Below are 12413 nucleotides of genomic sequence, written 5' to 3' on the forward strand. Positions count from 1 at the left end.
CTTGCACCACACTTTCACACATATCATAAGTCCACATGCAAGATTTGGTGGGGTTCCGGTGCTCCGGCGGTCGTTCTCCCCCTCCTCCCCCCAAAACAGCGGAACGTGTGGCTCGGCGGGTCTACCCCCCTAGATTTCTCCGCGCGAGGGTGCACCAATGTACCTTTTCATTCTTTTAGGTTTGTTTAGTACATATACACATGGATAACCAAGATTGGGACCCTTTGGCACAAACACCAGCAGCTCGAGCCATTATCACACGATCGAGGGTGTGCCTGATCTACTGGTTAGGGTTAGGTGTAGGGTTAGGGCTAGGGTTTAGGGGAGCTAATTTTTCACCATTACAACTTGAACCACACGTTCACACATATCATAGGTCCACATGCAAGATTTGGTGGGGTTCCGGTGCTCCGGCGGTCGTTCTCCCCCTCCTCCCCCCAAAACAGCGGAACGTGTTCCCCGGCGGGTCTACCCCCCTAGATTTCTCCGCGCGAGGGTGCACCAATATACCTTTTCATTCTTTTAGGTTTGTTTAGTACATATACACATGGATAACCAAGATTGGGACCCTTCGGCACATACACCCGCAGCTCGAGCCATTAACACACGATCAAGGGTGTGCCTGATCTACTGGTTAGGGTTAGGTGTAGGGTTAGGGCTAGGGTTTAGGGTTTAGGGGAGCTACTTTTGCACCATTACACCTTTCACCACACTTTCACACATATCATAGGTCCACATGCAAGATTTGGTGGGGTTCCGGTGCTCCGGCGGTCGTTCTCCCCCTCCTCCCCCCAAAACAGCGGAACGTGTTCCCCGACGGGTCTACCCCCCTAGATTTGTCCGCGCGAGGATGCACCATAGTACTTTTTCATTCTTTTAGGTTTTTTTAGTACCTATACACATGGATAACCAAGATTGGGACCCTTTGGAACATACACCCGCAGCTCGAGCCATTATCACACGATCGAGGGTGTGCCTGATCTACTGGTTAGGGTTAGGTGTAGGGTTAGGCCTAGGGTTTAGGGTTTAGGGGAGCTACTTTTGCACCATTACACCTTGCACCACACTTTCACACATATCATAGGTCCACATGCAAGATTTGGTGGGGTTCCGGTGCTCCGGCGGTCGTTCTCCTCTTCCTCCCCCCAAAACAGCGGAACGTGTGCCCCGGCGGGTCTACCCCCTAGATTTCTCCGCGCGAGGGTGCACCAATGTACCTTTTCATTCTTTTAGGTTTGTTTAGTACATATACACATGGATAATCAAGATTGGGACCCTTTGGCACATACACCCGTGTTGGAGATATGCCCAAGAGGCAATAATAAATTGGTTATTGTTATATCTTACTGTTCATGATAAATGTTTACATCCCATGCTATAATTTCATTAACCGAAACATTGATACATGTTTGTTATGTAAGCAACAAGGAGTCCCTGATACGTCCCAAACGTATCTATAGTTTCTTATGTTCCATGCTACTTTTATGATGATACTCACATGTTTTATACACATTATATGTCATATTTATGCATTTTCCGGCACTAACCTATTGACGAGATGCCGAAGAGCCAGTTGCTGTTTTCTGCTGTTTTTGGTTTCAGAAATCCTAGTAAGGAAATCTTCTCGGAATTGGACGAAATCAACGCCCAGGGTCCTATTTTTCCACGAAGCTTCCAGAAGTCCGGAGAGGAAACGAAGTGGGGCCACGAGGTGACCACACAACAGGGCGGCGTGGCCCAGGTGCTGGCCGCGCGGCCCTGGCGTGTGGGGCCCTCGTGTGGCCCCCTGGCCTGCCCTTCCGCCTACTTAAAGCCTCCATCGTGAAATCCCCAGTACCGAGAGCCACGATACGGAAAACCTTACAGAGACGCCGCCACCGCCAATCCCATCTTGGGGGATTCAGGAGATCGCCTCCGGCACCCTGCCGGAGAGGGGAATCATCTCTCGGAGGTCTCTTCATCGCCATGATCGCCTCCGGATCGATGTGTGAGTAGTTCACCCCTGGACTATGGGTCCATAGCAGTAGCTAGATGGTCGTCTTCTCCTCATTGTGCTATCATGTTAGATCTTGTGAGCTGCCTATCATGATCAAGATCATCTATTTGTAATCCTACATGTTGTGTCTGTTGGGATCCGATGAATATTGAATACTATGTCAAGTTGATTATCAATCTATCATATATGTTATTTATGTTCTTGCATTCTCTCCGTTGCTAGTAGAGTCTCTGGCCAAGTTGATACTTGTGACTCCAAGAGGGGGTATTTATGCTCGATAGTGGGTTCATGCCTCCATTAAATCTGGGACAGCGACAGAAAGTTCTAAGGTTGTGGATGTGCTGTTTCCACTAGGGATAAAACATCGATGCTTTGTCTAAGGATATTTCTGTTGATTACATTACACACCATACTTAATGCAATTGTCTGTTGCTTACAACTTAATACTGGAGGGGGTTCGGATGATAACCTGAAGGTGGACTTTTTAGGCATGGATGCATGCTGGATAGCGGTCTATGTACTTTGTCGTAATGCCCTGATTAAATCTCATAGTACTCATCATGATATATGTATGTGCATTGTTATGCCTTCTTTATTTGTCAATTGCCCAACTATAATTTGTTCACCCAACATCTGCTATCTTATGGGAGAGACACCACTAGTGAACTGTGGACCCCGGTCCTATTCTTTACATCTGAAATACAAACTGCTGCAATTGTTCTTTACTGTTCTTCGTAAACAACCATCATCATCCACACAATACATCTAATCCTTTGTTTACAGCAAGCCGGTGAGATTGACAACCTCGCTGTTACGTTGGGGCAAAGTTCTCTGATTCTGTTGTGCAGGTTCCACGTTGGCGCCGGAATCCCTGGTGTTGCGCCGCACTACATTCCGCCACCATCAACCTTCAACGTGCTTCTTGACTCCTACTGGTTCGATTAAACCTTGGTTTCTTACTGAGGGAAACTTGCTACTGTGTGCATCACACCTTCCGCTTGGGGTTCCCAACGGACGTGTCAACTACACGCATCAAGCAAATTTCTGGCGCCGTTGCCGGGGAGATCAAGACACGCTGCAAGGGGAGTCTCCACTTCCAATCTCTTTACTTTGTTTTTGTCTTGCTTTACTTTATTTACTGCTTTGTTTGCTGCATTATATCAAAACACAAAAACATTAGTTGCTAGCTTTACTTTATTTACTGTCTTGTTCTCCATATCAAAAACACAAAAAATTAGTTACTTGCATTTACTTTATTAGTTTGCTTTATTTACTACTGCTAAAATGGGTACTGTTGAGAATACTAAGTTGTGTGACTTCACTAGCACAAATAATAATGATTTCCTATGCACACCTATTGCTCCACCTGCTACTACAGCAGAATTCTTTGAAACTAAACCTGCTTTACTGAATCTTGTTATGAGAGAGCAATTTTCTGGTGTTAGTTCTGATGATGCTGCTGCCCATCTTAATAATTTTGTTGAACTATGTGAAATGCAAAAGTATAAGGATGTAGATGGTGACATTATAAAATTAAAATTGTTTCCTTTCTCCTTAAGAGGAAGAGCTAAAGATTGGTTGCTATCTTTGCCTAGAAATAGTATTGATTCTTGGACTAAATGTAAGGATGCTTTTATTGGTAGATATTATCCTCCCGCTAAAATTATATCTTTGAGAAGTAGCATAATGAATTTTAAGCAATTAGATAATGAACATGTTGCTCAAGCATGGGAGAGAATGAAATCTTTGGTAAAGAATTGCCCAACCCATGGACTGACTACTTGGATGATCATCCAAACCTTTTATGCAGGATTGAATTTTTCTTCACGGAACCTATTGGATTCAGCTGCTGGAGGTACCTTTATGTCCATTACTTTGGGGGCGGAAACAAAGCTTCTTGATGATATGATGACAAATTACTCTGAATGGCACACGGAAAGAGCTCCACAAGGTAAGAAGGTAAATTCTGTTGAAGAAACCTCCTCCTTGAGTGATAAGATTGATGCTATTATGTCTATGCTTGTGAATGGTAGATCTAATGTTGATCCTAATAATGTTCCTTTAGCTTCATTGGTTGCCCAAGAAGAACATGTTGATGTGAATTTCATTAAAAATAATAATTTCAACAACAATGCTTATAGGAATAATTCTGGTAACAACTATAGGCCATATCCTTCTGCTAATGGTAATAGTTATGGTAATTCTTATGGGAATTCTTACAACAATAATAGGAGTGTACACCCTGGTCTTGAAGCCATGCTTAAAGAATTTATTAGTACACAAACTGCTTTTAACAAATCTGTTGAAGAAAAGCTTGATAAAATTGATATTCTTGCTTCTAAGGTTGATAGACTTGCCTCTGATGTTGATCTTTTAAAACTGAAAGTTATGCCTAATAAGGATATTGAAAATAAGATAGTTACTTGATGTCTACGAGAGCTTCTATTCTTGTAGACAGTGTTGGGCCTCCAAGAGCAGAGGTTTGTAGAACAACAGCAAGTTTCCCTTAAGTGGATCACCCAAGGTTTATCGATCTCAGGGAGGAAGAGGTCAAAGATATCCCTCTCAAGCAACCCTGCAATCACGATACAAGAAGTCTCTTGTGTCCCCAACACACCTAATACACTTGTCAGATGTATAGGTGCACTAGCTCGGCGAAGAGATAGTGAAATACAAGTAATATGGATGTATATGAGTGGTAATAGCAATCTGAATAAAATATGGCAGCGAGTAAACATGCAACAGAACAGTAAATAAACGGAGATTCGATGTTTGGAAACAAGGCCTAGGGATCATACTTTCACTAGTGGACACTCTCAACATTGATCGCATAATAAATAACTCTTTCTCTTATGTGCTACATACACTCTTTTGTTGGATGATGAACACATTGTGTAGGATTACACGAACCCTCAATGCCGGAGTTAACAAGCTCCACAATTCAATGTTTATATTTAAATAACCATAGAGCATAATAGATCATTGCATGATAAACCAAGAACTAACATAGTGCACACACTGTCCACATTACACTATGAAGGAGGAATATATCACATCAATACTATCATAATGATAATTAACTCCACAATCTACAAGAGATCATGATCATAGCCTACGACAAGAACCACACGGTGCACACACTAGTCACCTTTACACCAAGCAGGAGGAATAGACTACTTTAATAACATCACATGAGTAGCACATAAACTAGTAGCGATACAAAGCTCATCATATGGATCTCAATCATGCAAAGCAATTCACGAGATCATTGTATTGGAGTACAGAGAGAGAGATTAACCACATAGCTACGGTAGAGCCCTCAGCCCCAGGGGTGGATTACTCCCTCCTCATCATGGAGACAGCGATGGCGGTGAAGATGGCGGTGGAGACGGCGGTGGAGATGACTCCGGGGGCAATTCCCTGCCCCGGCAGGGTGCCGGAACAGAGACTTCTGTCCCCCGAATTGGAGTTTCGCGATGTGGCGGCGCCCCTGGAGTCTTTCTGGAGTTTCGTCTTTTCTGTCGATGTTTTTAGGTCAGGGACGCTTATATAGGCCGAGAGTCGGAGTCGGAGGGGCCACGGGGTGGCGCCACCATAGGGGGGCGCGCCCCCCCTTGGGCCGCGCTGCCCTGTGGGGTGGGGCCCCCTGGCACCCCTCTGACTTCTCTCCGGTGCTCCGGAAGCTTCCGGGAATTATAAGGCCTTCGGTCTTGATTTCGTCCGATTCCGAAAATATTTCTTTACTAGGATTTCTGAAACCAAAAACAGCAGAAAACAGCAACTGGCCTTTCGGCATCTCGTCAATAGGTTAGTTCCGAAAAACGCATAAAAATGATATAAAGTGTGAACAAACCAGTTGGTATTGTCATAAAACAAGCATGGAACATCAGAAATTATAGATACGTTGGAGACGTATCATTACTACAGCAAATGCCATCCAAGTTAGAATTAATGAGAATATAAGATTGATGGCCGAATTGCATGCTAGATGGGAAAGAGAAGAAAATGAAAAACTAGCTAAAGAGAATAATGTAGCTAAAGTTTGGAATATTACCACCACTAGTAATGTTAATGATTCACATGTTGCTACACCTCCTACTATCAATGGTAAAATAATTGGTGTTGGCAATGGTACTACTCCTAGTGCAAAGCGTGCAAAATTACCTGAAACTGCTAAAACTACTGAAATTGATAAAACTGCTGAAATTTTTCAAAATATTGGGGACAATGCTCCCATTGCTGTAGATAATAATGGTTGACTTTGATGATTGTCACATCTCTGAAGTTATAAAGTTCTTACAAAAGCTTGCTAAAAGTCCCAATGCTAGTGCTATAAATTTGGCCTTTACAAAACATATTACAAATGCTCTCATAAAAGCTAGAGAAGAGAAACTAAAACTTGAAAGATCTATTCCTAGAAAGTTAGAAGATGGTTGGGAGCCTATCATTAAGATGAGGGTCAATGATTTTGATTATAATGCTTTATGTGATCTTGGTGCAAGTATTTCTGTTATGCCTAAGAAAATCTATGATATGCTTGATTTGCCACCATTGAAAAATTGTTATTTGGATGTTAATCTTGTTGATAATGCTATAAAGAAACCTTTGGGGAGGATTGATAATGTTCTTATTATGGTTAACAATAACCTTGTCCCCGTTGATTTTGTTGTCTTGGATATTGAATGCAATGCATCTTGTCCCATTATATTGGGAAGACCTTTTCTTCGAACTGTTGGTGCCACCATTGATATGAAGGAAGGTAATATTATATATCAATTTCCTCTCAAGAAAGGTATGGAACACTTCCCTAGAAAGAGAATGAAGTTACCTTATGATTCTATTATTAGAACAAGTTATGCTGTTGATGCTTCGTCTCTTGACAATACTTGATACACACTTTCTGCGCCTAGCTGAAAGGCGTTAAAGAAAAGCGCTTATGGGAGACAACCCATTATTTTACTTCTGCACTTTATTCTATATTTGAGTCTTGGAAGTTGTTTAATACTGTAGAAACCTCTCCTTATCTTTATTTTATTGCATTGTTGTGCCAAGTAAAGTCTTTAATAGTAAAGCCAATACTAGATTTGGATTACTGCGCAGGAATAGATTTCTTACTGTCACGAATTTGAGCAGTAGTCCCTGTAGAAAAATCAAAAACATCTGCCAATTTACGTGCGTGATCCTCAGATATGTTCGCAACTTTCATTCAATTTGGGCATTTTCATCTGAGCAAGTCTGGTGCCACTTTAAAATTCGTCTTGACGAACTGTTCTGTTTTGACAGATTCTGCCTTTTATTTCGCATTGCCTGTTTTGCTATGTTAGATGGATTTCTTTGTTCCATTAACTTTCAGTAGCTTTGTGCAATGTCCAGAAGTGTTAAGAATGATTATGTCATCTCTGAATATATGAATTATGCACTGACCCTCTAATGAGTTTGTTTCGAGTTTGGTGTGGAGGAAGTTTTCAAGGGTCAAGAGAGGAGGATGATACAATATGATCAAGAAGAGTGAAAAGTCAAAGCTTGGGGATGCCCCCGTGGTTCATCCCTGTATATTTTAAGAAGACTCAAGCGTCTAAGCTTGGGGATGCCCAAGGCATCCCTTCTTCATCGACAACTTATCAGGTTCCTCTAGTGAAACTATATTTTTATTCCGTCACATCTTATGTGCTTTACTTGAAGCGTCTGTTTGTTTTTGTTTTGTTTGAATAAATCGGATCCTAGCATTCTTTGTTTGGGAGAGAGACACGCTCCGCTGTTTCGTATGAACACATATGTTCTTAGCTTCATCTTTAATGTTCATTGCGAAATTTGAACTATTTCATTCATTGTTATATGGTTGGAAACGGAAAATGCCGCATGTGGTAAATGGTTTAATGTTTTGAATAATGTTATACTTGGCAATTGTTGTGCTCATATAGATCTTGTTTAAGCTCTTGCATCATGTACCCTGTACCCATTAATGAATAACTACATAGAGCTTGTTAAAATTTGGTTTGCATGATTGATCTCTAGAGTCTAGATATTTTCTGGTTGAGGTGTTTGAACAACAAGGGGACAATGTAAAGTCTTATAATAGCTACAATATGTTCATATGTAAGCTTTTCTGCACCTTTTATACTTGAGTTTGCTTCAAACAACCTTGCTAGCCTAGCCTTGTATTGAGAGGGAATTCTTCTCATGCATCCAAATTCTTGAGCCAATAACCATGCCATTTGTGTCCACCATACCTACCTACCACATGGTATTTCTCCGCCATTCCAAAGTAAATTACTTGAGTGCTACCTTTAAAATTTCCATTCTTTACCTTTACAATATATAGCTCATGGGACAAAATAGCCTTAAAAACTATCGTGGTGAAGAATATGTACTTATGTGTTTTATTTCTTAATAAGTTGCTTGTTGAGCGGTAACCATGTTTTCTGGGGACGCCATCAACTCTTTTACCTTTGTTGAATATCATGTGAGTTGCTATGCATGCTCGTCTTGTCTGAAGTAAGGGCGGTTTTCACAATCAAATGGTTTCAGTATGCATACTGTTAGAGAAGAACATTGGGCCGCTAACTAAAGCCATGATTCATGGTGGAAGTTTCAGTGCGGACAGCTAATCCTCAATCTCTTATGAGAATATTAACTGTTGTTGAATGCTTATGCATTAAAGAGGAGTCCATTATCTGTTGTCTATGTTGTCCCCGTATGGATGTCTAAGTTGAGAATAATCAAAAGCGAGAAATCCAATGCGAGCTTTCTCCTTAGACCTTTGTACAGGCGGCATAGAGGTACCCCTTTGTGACACTTGGTTGAAACATATGCTATGCAATGATAATCCATGTTAACCCAAGCTAATTAGGACAAGGTGCGAGCACTATTAGTATACTATGCATGAGGCTTCCAACTTATAGGATATCTTATACATAACACATATGCTTTATTACTACCGTTGACAAAATTGTTTCTTGTTTTCAAAATGAAAAGCTCTAGCACAAGTATAGTAATCAATGCTTCCCTCTGCGAAGGGCCTATCTTCTACTTTATTGTTGAGTCAGTTTGCCTATTCTTTCTATCCCAGAAGCAAACACTTGTGTCAACTGTGTGCATTGATTCTTACATGTTTACCTATTGCACTTGTTATATTGCTTTATGTTGACAATTATCCATGAGATATATATGTTGAAGTTGAAAGCAACCGCTGAAACTTAATCTTCCTTTGTGTTGCTTCAATGCCTTTACTTTGAATTTATTGCTTTATGAGTAACTCTTATGCAAGTATTATTGATGATTGTCTTGAAAGTATTATTCATGAAAAGTCTTTGCTATATGATTCATTAGTTTACTCATTATCTTCATCATTGCTTTGAATCGCTGCATTCATCTCATATGCTTTACAATAGTATGATCAAGATTATGATAGCATGTCACTTCAGAAATTATCTTTGTTATCGTTTACCTACTCGAGGGCGAGTAGGAACTAAGCTTGGGGATGCTTGATACGTCCCAAACGTATCTATAATTTCTTATGTTCCATGCTACTTTTATGATGATACTCACATGTTTTATACACATTATATGTCATATTTATGCATTTTCCGGCACTAACTATTGACGAGATGCCGAAGTGCCAGTTGCTGTTTTCTGCTGTTTTTGGTTTCAGAAATCCTAGTAAGGAAATATTCTCGGAATTGGACGAAATCAACGCCCAGGGTCCTATTTTTCCACGAAGCTTCCAGAAGTCCGGAGAAGAAACGAAGTGGGGCCACGAGGCGACCACACAACAGGGCGGCGCGGCCCAGGTGCTGGCCGCGCGGCCCTGGCATGTGGGGCCCTCGTGTGGCCCCCTGACCTGCCCTTCCGCCTACTTAAAGCCTCCGTCGCGAAACCCCCAGTACCGAGAGCCACGATACGGAAAACCTTACAGAGACGCCGCCGCCGCCAATCCCATCTCGGGGGATTCAGGAGATCGCCTCCGGCACCCTGCCGGAGAGGGGAATCATCTCCCGGAGGTCTCTTCATCACCATGATCGCCTCCGGATCGATGTGTGAGTAGTTCACCCCTGGACTATGGGTCCATAGCAGTAGCTAGATGGTCGTCTTCTCCTCATTGTGCTATCATGTTAGATCTTGTGAGCTGCCTATCATGATCAAGATCATATATTTGTAATCCTACATGTTGTGTTTGTTGGGATCCGATGAATATTGAATACTATGTCAAGTTGATTATCAATCTATCATATATGTTATTTATGTTCTTGCATGCTCTCCGTTGCTAGTAGAGGCTCTGGCCAAGTTGATACTGCTCGATAGTGGGTTCATGCCTCCATTAAATCTGGGACAGTGACAGAAAGTTCTAAGGTTGTGGATGTGCTGTTGCCACTAGGGATAAAACATCGATGCTTTGTCTAAGGATATTTGTGTTGATTCAATTACGCACCATACTTAATGCAATTGTCTGTTGTTTACAACTTAATACTGGAGGGGGTTCGGATGATAACCTGAAGGTGGACTTTTTAGGCATAGATGCATGCTGGATAGCGGTCTATGTACTTTATCGTAATGCCCTGATTAAATCTCATAGTACTCATCATGATATATGTATGTGCATTGTTATGCCTTCTTTATTTGTCAATTGCCCAACTGTAATTTGTTCACCCAACATCTGCTATATTATGGGAGAGACACCACTAGTGAACTGTGGACCCCGGTCCTATTCTTTACATCTGAAATACAAACTGCTGCAATTGTTCTTTACTGTTCTTCATAAACAACCATCATCATCCACACAATACATCTAATCCTTTGTTTACAGCAAGCCGGTGAGATTGACAACCTCGCTGTTACGTTGGGGCAAAGTTCTGTGATTGTGTTGTGCAGGTTCCACGTTGGCGCCGGAATCCCTGGTGTTGCGCCACACTACATTCCGCCACCATCAATCTTCAACGTGCTTCTTGACTCCTACTGGTTCGATTAAACCTTGGTTTCTTACTGAGGGAAACTTGCTACTGTGCGCATCACACCTTCCTCTTGGGGTTGCCAACGGACGTGTCAACTACACGCATCAGTCCCTAGTAAGCCTCTTGTATAACTAGCTTGTTGATTAATGGATGATCATGGTTTCGTGATCATGAACATTGGATGTTGTTAATAACAAGGTTATGTCATTAGGTGAATGATATAATGGACACACACCCAAATAAGTATAGCATAAGATCAAGTCATTAAGTTCAATTTGCTATAAGTTTTCGATACATAGTTGCCTAAATCCTTCGACCATGAGATCATGTAAATCACTTACACCGGAAGGGTACTTTGATTACATCAAACGCCATTGTGTAAATGGGTGGTTATAAAGATGGGATTAAGTATTCGGAAAGTCTGAGTTGAGGCATATGGATCAATAGTGGGATTTGTCCATCCTGATGACGGATAGATATACTCTGGGCCCTCTCGGTGGAATATCGTCTGATTAGCTTGCAAGAATATGATTGGATCATAAGAGATGACATACCAAGGTACGAGTAAAGAGTACTTGTCGGTAAAGAGGTTGAACAAGGTATGGAGATACCGATGATCGAACCTCGGACAAGTAAAATATCGTGAGACAAAGGGAATCGACATTGTATGTAAATGGTTCAATCGATCACTAAGTCATCGTTGAATATGTGGGAGCCATTATGGATCTCCAGATCCCGCTATTGGTTATTGCTCGGAGAGGAGTCTCGACCATGTCTGCATAGTTCGCGAACCGTAGGGTGACGCGCTTAAGGTTCGATGTCGCATAAGTAGATTCGGAATATGAGATGGAGTCCGAAGTTTTTGTTCGGAGTCTCGGATGACATCACGAGGAGGTCCGGAATGGTCTGGAGAATAAGATTCATATAAGGGAAGTCATTTTCCGGGGTTCGGGAAAAAGTCCGGTGTTTTGACCGGAGCTTCTAGAAGGTTCTAGAGGGCCACCAGTGGGCCCACCACCCCGCGAGAGGCCACATAGGCGCCGCATGGCATGGTGGGGCCTGCTCACTATGACATGTGAGCCCAGGGCGGCCTACCCCTTAGAGATAAGATCTATCTCTTAATTTAAATGGTTTAAATCTAGAGATAAGATCTATCTCTAAAATAAAGTGTTTAAACGAAGAGATAAGGGGAAGGCTTGAGGGGGAAGAAAAGTCTCCCACTCCCATGGCCGGCCAAGGGATAGGTGGGCCCCAAGGGGAACCCTAGGCCGACCCCTTCCCCTATATAAAGTGGGGAGAGGGTGGCCGGCCACAACACCATCTAGAAAACCCTGGCCACCCCCTCTCTTCCTCCTCCATATGCTGCGCAGGCTTAGGCGAAGCCCTGCAGCAATTCTTCTCCACCACCACCACCACGCCGTCGTGCTGCTGGGATTCCGTGGAGATCTACCACACCTCCGCTGCCCGCT

Source organism: Lolium perenne, chromosome 5 (genome assembly GCF_019359855.2).
Source record: "Lolium perenne isolate Kyuss_39 chromosome 5, Kyuss_2.0, whole genome shotgun sequence".
NCBI lineage: Eukaryota > Viridiplantae > Streptophyta > Magnoliopsida > Poales > Poaceae > Lolium > Lolium perenne.